Source organism: Pipistrellus kuhlii, unplaced genomic scaffold (genome assembly GCF_014108245.1).
Source record: "Pipistrellus kuhlii isolate mPipKuh1 unplaced genomic scaffold, mPipKuh1.p scaffold_m20_p_1, whole genome shotgun sequence".
Lineage (NCBI taxonomy): Eukaryota > Metazoa > Chordata > Mammalia > Chiroptera > Vespertilionidae > Pipistrellus > Pipistrellus kuhlii.
The window spans coordinates 47940362-47955307 of NW_023425404.1; the positions used below are offsets into that span (position 1 = coordinate 47940362).

General features: G+C 39.3%; 1 pseudogene; it reads right to left on the bottom strand.

The window, feature by feature from the left end:
- Nucleotides 1-12383: 12383 nt before the first annotated feature.
- LOC118716091 lies at nucleotides 12384-13195 on the bottom strand (annotated as a pseudogene).
- Nucleotides 13196-14946: the final 1751 nt, after the last annotated feature.

Here is a 14946-nt window from a genome sequence, read left to right on the forward strand (position 1 = left end):
TGCTACCTCCCACTTGGTACACCACTGGGTTCAGAAAAGATGAGTTGCTTACCTAAACTAAGTAAGAAATTATGCTGATAATGACAGATTAGCTGTACCCACAGTTCTCAAGACTGCAAGGGTTAATGGTAAAGGAAATCTAGGGAAACTTGTCTAATGAGAGGGGTCCTGGAGGGGTGTGGTAGAAGGGCTTTGTCCTGGGAACCATCCTGAATGGATTCCAGCGGTTTAGGGAAGGTAAGTGGAAAATGGATGCAGCCCAGAGGCATGGCTCCTTCCTCTGGCCTGAGTGTCTACCAGTTGTGGGGTAATTTCATCTGTACCATTTAAGTATTGGTTATTATATATTGATAATGTTTCTGTGCTTTCCTTTTTTTTTTATAAGGTTGTTTTTAATCATCACCCAAGGACATGCTTTGCTTAGACAAAGAGGAAGAGAGAGAGAGAGAGAGAGAGAGAGAGAGAGAGAGAGAGAGAGAGAGAGAGAGAGAGAGAGAGAGAGAGAGAGAGAAGAGAGAGAAAGAAAGAAAGAAAGAAAGAAAGAAAGCAGAAACTGATGATTGATAGGTTGCCTTCCATACATTCCCCAGCTGGGGATCAAATCTAGAGCCCAGAAATGTGCCCTGACTGGGAATTGAACCAGCAACCTTTTAGTGTACAGGGCGATGCCCAACCAACAACACACCAGTTAAGCCATCTGTATTTTCTTGATATCATTGCTTTAAAGATAACCAAGGAAAAGTGTTGCTTTAGTGCCTGCAGTCTATCAGCTGGGAAGAGTATAACATAAGGGATTGAGATAAGCAGGTAGTCTTGGGAAAAGTTCCCTCTTTGCTCTGCACTTGTCACCCATAGCACAGCTCACTTCAATCTAATATAATCTCTCCCAGGTTTTTCTTCTTGGCTGATAACAGGTCTTTGACTTTCTCCCTCCTCAGATGCCAGAGATCATTCCCTTAAACTATAGCTACGAATCTGATGATTTTTGCTTCTCATCGCCAGTTTCCTGGCTGAAATAGTACTCAAAGTTTAAACGACTGTCTCCAGACCATTTTATAACCCGTCCAATCACAATGATTGAAATAGTCTCCATTCCTACTAAAGCTGACAACCCCAGGCAAATCTGCTATTGTGAGAAAACTCTGATAATGGAAATCACTGTCAGCATTTTGATTTTTCAACAATGAAGAATAATTGATATGAAAAAATATGTATATATACATTTATATATGCACATTTTTGGTATAGGTATATACATAATCATATATAACTAGGGGCCCAGTGCACAAATTCATGCACCTTGAAAGGAATTGTGGACCACGAGGCTGCAGTGGACACTGGAGTAGATCTTGTTCCATCCTTCATGCCCCCACTCAGCCTCTCCCACCATAGCCCCTGGTCTCCTGTCTGCTGTTAGCCCTGCTCCCACGCACCACAGTTTCCACACACTGAAGGTCAGGTCCTGCTCACACCCTCTGACTGTGGGCAGCAGCTACTGGGGCTGGCTTCAGTAGTGGGTAAGAGCAGGGCCAGCTGCTGCCCCAATCACCCTTCAGGAGTAAGGGGTTGGGGTAGAGAAGGCTTCAGGGGCGATCAGGGCTGGCATTTGCCACTTGCACCTCTGATAGTGCCAAATGATTGGGACCAGCACCGGCACCAGCAGTGTGTCTGAGCAGCAGCTCTGGTGCTGGCACCAGGTGTGAGAGGTGGCTGCTGGCTCCAATTGACCCTCAGGAGCATGGGGAGATGGAGAAGCACTGAGGGGCAATCAGGGCCAGCAGCCACTGCTCTCACCCACTGATGCAGCATGTGCCAGTGGGACCGGCGCCAGCAGCATGTGCAAGCACCAGGCAGGAGGAAAGAATTTTCAGTAACCACCAGAGGCTTACCCCAATGACAGCAACCAGCACCCCACCGTGGTCTGGCACCCCTGCTCACCTCCTCCACCATCCTGCCATTGCAGACACCTGCCATGTTCTGTGTCATATGGTGGTCAGCACACGTCATAGCGACCAGTTGTTTGGTTGTTGCAACATTCGGTCTATTTGCATATTAGCCTTTTATTATATAGGATACAGCACATAATTTTATCCTTTAAATATATTTTTATTGATTTCAGAGAGGAAGGGAAAGGGATAGAGAAACAGGCACATCAATGATGAGAATAATTGATCTGCTGCCTCCTGCACACCCCTCACTGGGGATTGAGCCTGCAACCTGGGCATGTACCCTAACTGGGAATCAAACCATGACCCCTTGGTTCATAGGTCAATGCTCAACAATTGAGCCACTCTGGCTGGGCATATAATTTCAAATTAGAAAGGAGGTTGATGCTACTGATTTACTTGTTTGGAAAAGTATATTTCCAACAAGAAAGCATCAGACCTTGCACAGTAAGTGATAAACAGTAGCATAGTTCATTATTTATATAACATGTGCACCAGCCAAGCTCTGTTCCATAACTGTGTCATCTGAGCCTCATAAAAAACCTGTCAATGTTATTACTGTCCATAGAAGAAAACACACTTTTTCCAGATCACGTTGCTAGTAGGGAAAGGATTCAGACTTGTCTTTTTTCTACTTGCTGCTATATCAGACACATCGAATCTACTAAATAGCACCAACACAGTCTGGTTAGACCCTACATAAACTCAAAATGCTAAAGAATTATATCAGGTGTTTTTTTCCCCTTAGCATCATGTCAGAAAAAGAAAAGAGACAATGGCCCAAGTGAAATACTATAATGTGTAAAAGGGATGTGAGGAGGTAGAGAAACCATCCTACTCCCATTTCCTATATATCTATTAATAGATAAACTCTTACAAGTTTTCCTCTAATAAAATAGCCTGTTACATTCTTCCATCCCTTACTCTACTTCTAAAGCTACCATTTAGCTAACATTTTTTAGATGTTTCCCCCACAAAATTTCTAGCTTTCTTGTGTTTTCAGTCTTCAAATGTCTGATGAGAACACACTGGGTCTAGGGCTTTATGGCAATCCACATTCTCTAGGTTGCATTTTCTAGCAAGCATTAGCATAAATACCAATATGTTTACATTATAATTACTTTAATTCCCTTGGCCCCAACCAGATCTGAAGTGTGTCAATCCAGAATGATTTTAGGAAGAAGAGCTGATTATTGATCCATGAAACATAAATCACAATAAATGCTTGAAACTTGGCACAATGCTTCTTAAATCATCCAACTTTGAATCAGGGAAGGCTCAAGGCCTTTATGTTGATGTGAGAAAGTTATGATTTTCTAGGTATTTAAGTTTTCATTTATAAAACAAAGATAAAAATTCTTATATTTATTTTTTTTTTCTCTGTGCAAATATTTTGGCATCTAACAAGCACTTAAAAAATAAAAAGTATGTCAAAAAAGCAAGTTTTTCCCTGGAGAAAACCACCAGGTAAATATTATTATAGAATTGGCAAGATCCTTCCCTGAGTTTACAACATAGGGACCTTTCCACTTTGTAGGTTACAACTGGGGACACTGCAAAGCAACTCTTTAGGAAATGAGAACTTTAAATGGCATGTGGACAATTATTTACACAAATGTCAATTTATAAATGTATATGTTAAGGGGCTTATTTCTAGTAACCAGATGTTTAGCAATGGTCAAGGTTGGTATTAAGTGACTATAATTTTATGAGAAATGTTTCCATTTTTCTTGTATAATAAATATCCACCTACTGGTATTCACTGGTCAAAGCATATTTACTTACTACTTGATGTGTGTAAAGTCCTGTGAGTACGTACAGAAGAAGGTCTTGCATTTATTGGGCACTGACTAGCTGCATAAGGTGTATTTACTGTGTGTTTGTCAGTTGTGGGGGTGGAGTAATAGGGAGGGAGAGAAAATGTAGGAGAAAGAGCAATGGACTATTCCAGTTTGAATCTCAGTTCTAGGTATTACTGGAATTCATACATATTTGGCAAAATTGTGGACTTATCTATTTGCCCAAGAAACGTAAGAACCTCTTAAGAGAGTACTACTTCAGACAAACCCACGTGACCCATGAGGGTCTCTCATTTGTCAGTGGGGTAGGGCACCTATGAAACTGTAACCTTGATTTGTGTTCTGACCAAATTGTGCATGGACTCATATATGGTACTTAAATGCCTGGGGTGAGGGTTTGATCTTCAACAGATCAATTATTCTCTCTTATCATTGATGTTTCTAGCTTTCTAGCTCTCTCATTCTCTCTCTGAAATCAATATAATTACACACACACACACACACACACACACACACACACTAATAAAAGAAAAAATGCTAATTGACCATACTTTCGCTATGCCCATAGCCAGTCAGGAGTGATGTGCAAATTGACCCAACAAAGATGGTGGGTAAAGGCAGCGGAGACAGAGACCCTATGCTGCTGATGGAGCTGGGGACATGGGGGAGAAGAGGGGTGGTGTGCTTGCCAGGTCCAAGCCTCCCAGCGATCATGGGGCAAAAAGCCAGGGTTGGAGCCTAGGTCCAAGCCCGGGTCCAAGCCACATTGCATCCACTCTAAGTAGCTGTTAAAGAAAGAGAATGGTATACTATGAAATACTTAATACAGATTGTAAAGACATTTGTTCAAAGAGGATTTCCTAGAGTAGGTGACATTTCAGTTAATTTTTTTAAATGTGAAGAGGTTAGCTAGTTAAAAAAAATAAAAGGTGTAGGAGTCCCAAATTGCAGAGGGTGCAGGCAGAGCTGGGGGTACTAACCCCCCCTCTGTACATGAATTTTGTGCACTGGGCCTCTAATATATATATCTCCTATGTAATGAAGAGGTAATATGCAAATTGGCCATCACTACAACACACAAGATGGCTGCCCCCATGTGAACACAAGATGGCCACCACAAGATGACCAGCAGAGGAGGGCATTTGTGGGCAACCAGACCAGCGGGGGAGGGAAGGCAGTTTAGGGGAACCAGGCCTGCAGGGGAGGACAGTTAGGAACACCCAGGCTGGCAGGGGAGGGCAGTTAGGGGTGACCAGGCCAGCAAGGGAAGGCATTTGGGGGAAACCAGACCTGCAGGATAGGGTAATTGTGGGGGACCAGGCCTGTAGGGGAGGGTAGTTGGGGGGATAGGCTGGCAAAGGAGGGCAGTGAGGGGTGACCAGGCTGGCAGGGGAGGGCAGTTACAGGCAATCAGGCTGGCAGGGGAGCAGTTAGGCATTGATTAGTCTGGCAGAGGAGTGGTAAGGGGGTGATCAGGCTGGCAGACAGGTGAGCAGTTGATAGCCAGCAGTCCTGGATTGTGAGAGGGATGTCCAGGATTGGGCTTAAATGGACAGTCAGACATCCCTCGAGGTGTCCCAGATTGGAAAGGGGTAGACTGGGCTGAGGAACCTCCTCTCCTGTGCACAAATTTTGTGCACCAGACCACTAGTATATATTTATAATTTTTTAACTTTTAAAAAATCTGTCTCTTTGGGCCCCACTGGCATGGCTCTCATGTGCCTTTGATGTATGCTTTGGCTATAGAGCTCTTGAGTTTTGAAAGATACTTACCATTTGCTCTGGTCAGCACCACCTTCCATTTGAAAATAAATGAAGCACTACTAGATAGGTTAAATTTTAAATGAGATGTACATGCAGTAAAAGCTATAGGAATTGAATCAGTAGAACTGGTTATGGGCAGAGATGACAAGGAAAGAGTTTATGGAGGAGAAGACTTTGCATTGTGAGGGAAAGGATGCATGTAATTAGGTAATTGTGAAGCACCAGGTAGAAAACTATAGGGTCTCTGAAGAACAGCTTGAGCAATATTTCAAGAGGAAAATTAGAAGCCCCATGCAGAGTACACTTGTGTAACCCAGTTTGCAAGTGAAAATCTCAATACAAAAATGAAAAACTAATTACATTTAGAACTTGGTTGTTTCTGTGATTGCTATGATAGACCGTTACTACTCCTTCTGGAATCTGAGGTGTTCTTATTTACTTACTTACTGAAAAGCCTTTTCTGAAAAAGATATCTTTCCCACATACGTATGTATTGTTGAATTGGTCTTGTACTACATCTCTTCATGGTCAGGCAGTTCCCTTCTGCCCACATGCTTCTTTCAATGCCATCTGTTTTGCTAAGGGGTTTAATGAATTATAAGCCAGACCAGCAAAATACAGGGCTGAGTTCTTGAAGAACAGGTTTTAGCTTTACTTTATTCTTCCCCCTCCCCACTAAAGGTGAGGTAATCTTTATAAGAGATAGCATACCTGCATTCTTGTCTAACCTTAATAATGAAAAGAAGAAGGCCTTTTATCTATTCACTGTGAACAGAGTAATCACAATTTGTTATGGCTCACAGAAACAAGAAAAAACAGTAACAAGAAAACATCACAACTAATGTGGTTTTTGTTTTATCTGAAACCACAAAGAACTTTGGCTGTCTTAATTTTAGTTCATTACAGACAAGGATTTAATTTCTGATTAAAGAGAGGCAAAAAATATATTTATGTCTAGAGTAGCCACAATGTAGCTCCAGATCAGTACTCATAGCCACTGTTGGAAGTTCAATTTTCACAAAAACACCTATGTATCTTCCACTTGAGAAAAGAGGCTGAGATAGGACATGAGGGATGGTGATGAAGTATTCACACTCTAGCATTGCCAGTCAAGCAACATCTATATTGTTTTCCTGCTATGTAAGGCACAGTGCCAGGATCTGTGAGGAATAAAAATGGTTTAAAGTGTCATCTCTACATCAAAAATCCAGTTAGGGGGATGAGACATAATGTCTGAAGTTTAAAATAAATAGTTCCAAACAATCAAAACAAAACAAAAAGAATCCCAAGTAAAAGTTTAAGACAACAAAATGGCACAAGACAACACATTTAATTATCAATAATTTCTACAGGATGTCAGAGAAATGGAGAGAACATATTGTATTAAAGTAGACTAGAAAAACTCCATGGCAGTACCAAGATTTGAAATAAATCACACTGGATAGATATAAAACGCTATATATATATATATATATATATATATATATATATATATATATATATATCTAGAATCACCAAATGGTGCCTTTCAGTATTGAAGATTGCACAAGCACTGTGTTGCCCAGGTGGCAGGATCAAATCTGGTAACTACTGACATGAGCCAATGCACACCTATAGCCTCTTTCTTCCAATCCATACTAATAAAAGGATGATATGCTAATTAGTCCGGGGGACCTTTTGGGAGACCTTCGGGACATGCAGACAAAGCCATGGTGGTGGAGTCAAGGCAGAGGCAGATAGGGGTGATCAGGCCAGAAGGAGAGGGCAATTGTTGGGGGTGCTCAGGCAGGCGGGAGGAGGGGCAGTTGGGGGTGAGCAGGCCAGCAGGGGGGTGGGTCAGTTGGGGGCGAGAAGGCTGGTAGGGGGCCATTTGGGAGCAAGCAGACTGGTTAAGAGCCAGTGGTCCTGGATTGCAAGAGGGATGTCCAACTGCCGGTTTAGACCATCAATTGGACATCCCCCCTAGGAGTCCTAGATTGGAGAGGGTGCAGGCCAGGCTGAGGGATACCCCCTGCCCCGTGCACAAATTTTGTGCACCAGGTCACTAGTTTGTTATAAATATGAGTGTACAAACAGAAACATATATTCCTCACATATTTTACAAATATGTTCTGCCTGTAGAAGTTCGAATCTTATGGATTTTATCTCTTTCAGTGTGTGTGTGTGTGTGTGTGTGTGACTAAGGATGGCCTTACCAATCCTTAAACTAACATGTGAGGACCAGATTTTTCCATTTCAAAACAGAATGACTCATCCAATGACAAAAAGCAATTAAATTTCCAAGAAGAAGCTCTTTCTGATATTCCATGTACCTCACTCTATCAACAAGAAGTAATTAGAGAAGTTATAATAACAATTATTATTATTATTACTAATGCCAGCCATAATACTGTCATTTGATTATCAAATTTGACAGACAAAACTCAGATTCTTGTTTTACCATAATCAACTTTACATATCCAACAAATATTAGATAATGCCTGCTTTATACTAATGATGTTTTAGGTACTGCTAACATAAAGGTGAGGGCTGTGGGGGAGGTACAAGGTCTGTGTGTTCATGGAGTTTATATCTCTGTGTGTGTGTGTGTGCACATGCATGTGTGTTGAGGGGACACAGACAATAAACAAGTAACCCAAAGAATAAGGTAATTCAAAGATTGTGAGGTATCTGCTACTTTGAAATATTGATGGTATGATGAGATGGAGAGTGACTGTTTCGAGTGGTGGAAATGAGAGTGCAGTGATATTAGATGGTGTGTCAGTCACCAAAGGTCTCTCTTAGACGGTCACATTTAAACCAAGAATTGCATGGTGGCAGTGATAAGTAGAATGGAAACCTAGGGGAAAATGGTTCAGGCAGAGAGAAGAGCACTTATAAAGATCAGAGGATGGAAATAAGTTTGTTCAAGAAGAAGCAAGAAGGCCAGTAGGGCTGGAGAGAGTGAGAGAGGAGTGGTTTGCAAGAAGCAGGAAGAGGAAGTAGGTAAAACTTTAGACCACACTGAACACTTGTGGGCCAAGGAAAGGACTTGATATGCCCACTGAGGGAAAATATTAATAGTGATTGAATAAGATCAAAGCAAATTTGATTGAATCAGTCTCTAGATCATTATATCTTCTCCACTATGTTAAGACAATTATTAGTACCAAACATTCATAATACTTATTAGCAACATCTACTATAAATACAACAATTACCCAAATTAAGATTTGTTTTTTAGTGATTTTATTTTGGTTTAAATAAAAATTATTTAAATCACAGTTTGGTGATTCTATGTCTGTTTAAATAAAACTTATGGGATTTTTGCAATACATTTCGATGCTCTTCATTCCCTTCTCACAACATTATCTATAAAAAAAGATTGGAAAATGGAAAAAAGCCCATAATCAGGTAACACTAACAAATCACCTATTTTCAGTGTCTTTGCTCCTTTGTCCTGAAGCATAGAAATGCATGATGTACTTTTAATCATAGCAGATATATCATTTCCTTCAGTGCTTCCATAGCACAGTTAGAGTAGGGTACTTATTGTTTTGTAAATTTTGTTCATTGGCAAGAACATTTCTCAGCCACTGTAAATAATCCTGGCTAACTGAGCTTCATTGATCACTGCTTGGAACTATTTTCCTCTCATTGACTCAAATCTTTGCTTCTTATCAAAATTGGCCTTTCAAAGTAAAAAAGGGACTTGAGATGAAAAGTAATTTCTGATAAGCAGTAATGAGCCTGATTCCTTCCTACTAGACTCCCTGGTATAAAAATTAGATTCTAAGTAATTTCTAAATAAGTTCTGAGAATTCGCAGGAAGAGAATTCCTCCTCTTAATTGAGTGTACTTTGGTTGCAAATGAGAAAGACACAGCTTTGGGATGGCTAATTAGACAACTTTAACCTCACCTAACTAACCATGTAAAACCTAGAAAATAGACATTTTTCTTAGTCTCTATGTAAGACTTTAAAACTCTCTGACTTGTGGATGTGAATAGGGATCTAGAGAGCTGAAAAGGTCAATTGAGGAGTTAGTGGAATTGATTTTAGGTATGGATTTTATTTCATAAATTCATGTGTTATTTAGGAAATTGAAGTAGAAGGACCAAATACTGTATATTCTTCACTACTCCACATTTTCCCTCAGCTAGTTATCTTTGGTATTGCCACAGAGATGAAATCCTTCTTAATAGAATTTAATAGAGTTTCACCAGAAATTGTTACTATGGTTTAAGTGGAAAGCTGTATGAAGAAAAAGGAAAGAAATAAAATCTATCATTCGTTTATAGCAAGTCTTTTTTTTTTTTTTACAAGTTTTACAAATTAAATATTTCCCCTTGCAGATAACACAGGTATCTCAAACTTAGTACAGTAAATAGAGAATTCTTGATTCCCTGCTCATCATCTCACTGTTAATCCATGGTCCGTCCTAGTTTAGTAAATCACCATGCACTTAGTGTCCAATCAAGCTAGATTCTTCTTGAACTGATCTTTCCCTCTCTCAGACCCTCCTTCAACTGAATCCACATCCAATCCATCTGAATGTCTTACTGACTCAATCTACAAAATACATTATAAGGTTTCAATCAAGGCGTTACTGGGCTGTGTTTTCATCTGCAGGCTCAACTGGAAAGAATCTGATTTCAAGCTTATTTCATTGAAGATGTTCGACAGAGGGGCATAGCTTTTTGCTGGCTGTTGGCTGAAGATTGCTCTCAGGACATAGTGTCTACCAGAAATTCCTAGAGACTGTCTATATGCCCTTGCCTTGGGGATTTCTCCAACATAGCCACTTACTCCATCAAACCTATGATAACAGTGTCTGACTCAAGTCTGCTATGACAGTTATACATAATGTAAAATTATGATGGGAGTTGCATCCCATCATCTTTGCCATATAACATAACCTAATTACAGGAGTGAACATCCCATTACCTATACTATATTTAATTCAATAGAAACAAGTCATAGGTACCATCCACACTTAAGGGGAAGGGATTACACAAAGGCTCAATCACAAGAATGTGGGAATCACTGGGGATTAATTTAGGAGCTGCCTGTCATATTTTAATTGATAGTTATATATATATATATATATATATATATATATATATATATATATATATATATTTCTTTGATTCATTTTTATTTTGTTTTAATATTTGGTATAATGTATGAGTCCAACTCCATTCTTTTTTGTTATTTATTGATTAAGGTATTACATATATGTCCTTATCCCCCATTGTCCCCCCACACTCCCCACTCATACCCTCACTCCCCTGGTATCTTTTTCTTAATTTTTAAATTGTTTTGGCTCACATTCTTATTATTTCATTTCTTTTGCTTACTTTGGTTTGAATTGCTTTTATCCCCCTTAGTTTGAATTGCTTTTATCCCCCTTAGAAGCTTAGGCCATTGATTTGAGACCATTCTTCTTTCCTAAGCATTGTGATGATGGCATCCCACACATTTTTATTTGTCATGTTTTTTATTTTCATTCAGAATTCCCTTTTGATTTCTTCTTTGACACATACATAAATTAGTAGCATGTTTATTTAGTTTCCAAATATTTGGGGATTTGTCAGATATCTTTCTGTTATTGAGTTCTAACTTTATTCCACTGCATTCAGGGAATATACTATAGATGTTCAGAATTATTTTTAAATTAAAGAGGCATATTTTATGATCAAAATATCATCTACTATGATCAAAATATCGTTCTACCATGGTAAATATTTTATGAGCTCTTGAAAATAATGTGTATACTTCTGTTATTAGGTAGAATATATATATAAAGCATAGTATGCTAATTAGACCAGACGTCCTTCTGGACAACCTTCTGGATGAAGCCATGGCAGCAGGTGGGAGCCAAGGCAGAGACAGCCATGGCAGTGGGCGGGGGCTGAGCCCCTTGCACAAATATCATATATTTTTCTATTTGTTAGGTTATTTTGTTCATAGATTCTATATATAAGCGAGATCATATTGTATTTATTTTTCTTTAACTGGCTTATTACTCTTAGCATAATAATTTAATAATCTACAAGTCTATCAATGCTATCAAAAAAGGTAAGATATCCTTCCTTTTTTACACTTAAGTAGTATTCCACTGTGTAAATATACCACAGCTTTCTAAAAATATATATATTTTATTGATTTTTTACAGAGAGGAAGGAAGAGAGATAGAGAGCTAGAAACATCAATGAGAGAGGAACATCAACCAGCTGCCTCCTGCACATCCTCTACTGGGGATGTGACTGCAACCAATGTGCATGCCCTTGACTGGAATTGAACCCAGGATCCTTCAGTCTGCAGGCCGACACTCTCTCCACTGAGCAAAACTGGTTTCGGCAATATACCACAGCTTTTTTATCCACTCATTTACTGATGGGCACCTGGGCTGTTTCCTGATCTTGGCTATTGTAAATAATGCTATTATACATTGAATATAGAGATGCATATATTATTTTGAATTAAGGTTTTGGGATTCTTAGGCTATATTCCCAGGGTAGGAATATAGCAGGGACAAAAGATAGTACCATTTTCAATTTTTTGAGGAAACATAGTTTTCCACAGTAGCTGCACCAATCTGCATTCCCATCAATAATGCAAAAGGGTTCATTATTTTCTCTACATCCTCACCAGCACTTGTTGATTATTGATTTATTGGTGGTAGCCTTTCTGGCAGGTGTGAGGTGATAGCTCATTGAGGTTTTGGTTTGCATGCTCTTCTTTGTTTTATATTTATCCCACCTCTTTTTTATTTCTCTTTCTCCCTTTGTTACGGACTGGATGTGTTCCCCCTCAGTTTCATATATTGAAGCCTTGACCTACCATGTAATGGCATTTTGAAATTGGGCCTTTGGAAGTTAATTAGAGTTACTTTAAGTCATGAGGGTGGGGTCCTCATGATGGAGTCCCTTAAGATAAGAAGAGAGGGAAATCTCCTTCCCTCTCTCCATGCACACAGTGTGGTCAAAGCCATTGATGCAGAACTCCCCCAGGTGTTTCTCAAATTTGATCTGGCTTCCCTGGATCAGATGCAGTTCCTTGCACTGGACCAACATCTCCTGAAGGAATCAGGGTTTCATCCACAGGAAAAAGGTGTCATATTCTATAGTGTCTTCATGGTCATATACTAGTCTATTCGGGAAACCCTGGCTCTCCAGGTTGAAAAAAGAATGGTTTATCAGATCGACTGGTGTGGTCTGACTGGCTCGATAGCTGACCACGAGTTCCTCACCATCCAGCGTATATGTTACGCATACTTTTAGCTCCCCAGGGTAACCTTCCTCGCTGTCTGCACTGACCTGTGAGAAGTGGATGCCGTTTGACAGTACCTGAGGCATCCAGGGGACATTATCAAACCTTCTGATGCCTCATGTTGGGCCTGTTGTTAATAGCCAGCTTACACTCCCTCCCATCTAATGTAAATGTTCCTTTGGCAATTCCGTTGGCCATCTTGACAATGACTGCTCCAAAGTAGGGCTGCTTTTGGAGGATCCCATCCAACTTGGCAAAGCCGAGCACCACATCTTGAGGTTCTGCTCTGCCCATCTTTGACCTCTAGGGCTGTGATGATGCAACCCTAGGAGATGATGTCCACTCTCAGCAGGTGTGACTGCAGCCAGAACTTCTCCACTGTCCCTGCCCTCACAGACAGCTCTCCAAACTCAGATCTGGCTACTGAAACCATGGGGAGAGCTTCAGGTGCACGGCTGCTACTGGCCTTAGAACTCAGGCCATCAAACCTGGTGCAAGAAAAGTTCACTGGAGAAGGGCTGGGACACATCCTATGTATTTTTAATGTTAGACAGTTATTTCTCATCTCTGTTTTATTTGGATCTTTCTAAATATTTCCCATGTGTCTCCTCAATATGATGACATTCCTTTTGCTTTTTTGAGCATGTGGGATATATATATTATTGCTTTAATATACTTGTGTGCTAATTCTTTCATCTGCTTTATTTCTGAGTATTGATTGGTCTTTTCTCCCAATAATGGTATTTCCTTGCTTTTTTGCAGGCATAAGTAAATTTTTATTAAATGCTTAACATGTTAAATGTCAACATAATTCACAGATGAATTTTACATTTTTGGATGCTGGATATTTTTTATATACTTTTAAATATGTTTGAGGTGTTTTTGTTTTGTTTTGTTTTGTTTTTTTTTCCTGAGACTCAAATAAATTATTTGGTAAGCTTTTCAAGGCTTACAAATAAGCTTTGCTATGGCAGACCAGTGCAGCGAGGGCTAAATTGTCACCATTACTAAGCCACTATAATGCCGAATGCTCTAACCTAAGGCCCTGTGCATTACCAGGTTGTTCCACTATAACTGATAGTAACAAAAATTATTACAAGCCCTGTGTGATCTCTTGGGACTATTTCACCTGGTCCTTTATGGGTTCTTTCTCCAGATATAGTGATTTCATCACATCCTTTTGCTGAGCAGGACACAGTACACTTAAGAGAGCATATCACTTCGAGATCTCAAAAGCTCTCTCTCTGAGAACCTCTCTCCTTTCCAATAATTGCCTTGTAAATTCTAGCATATTTGGTCTCCATGAATTTTCAATTCCATCTCCCTAATTGGGGAAATTACTGGGATCTATTTGAGGTGTCCCTTCCTGGAAACTCTTGAGACAGGAAACTGAAACAATCATAGGGCTTGCCTCATTTAAAAAAGATTTAAGGTATTACATATGTGTTCTTATCCTCCCATTACCCCTTCAATGCCCTTCCCCCCCACTCATGCCCTTACCCCATAATACCTTAATCAAAAAAGAAATTTTAAAAATAAATAAATATATTTTTTACTTTCCATGGGTATCATTAACTTACTTTACCTATTGTCCAATATCTTTAAACTATTGTTCTATATATTTTATCCATTTTTTTTAGTTGTTTAAGGTAGGTCCATCAATGTAGCCTTTCCTACCTCATCATTGCTAGGAGCAGATGTGCACAAGAATCCTTAATCTTTTCATTTTGTGTCATTGCCACTATTAGCAGTCTGGTGAAATCTATGCATGCTTCTTAGAATTTTCTCATTAAGTTCATATAACCAAAGCAGAGGGTAACAAAGTAAACCTATTTTCCTGAAATGCATTTATCAAGATATTTTTAAATAATTGCATTGTTATAATAAATGTGCTTCTTTATTAAAACATTAAAAAATGTTAGCAGCAGGTCTAATAATTACTAAAATCTAAAGCAATATTTTAACATAAATAATATTTCTAGATTTCTACCACATGATATGTGTTATGAAAACATTTGTAATTTCTATTGATAACAAAATCATAAGAACTGCTAATCCTATTGTGATTTGGATCCTACAATCATAATTGAAGAAATGTTAAATTTGCAGTTAGAGGTTAGTGACAATGAAGATATATTTTTCCTTGTCCAAACTCATACAAGCCTGCATTTTCCATCAACATCA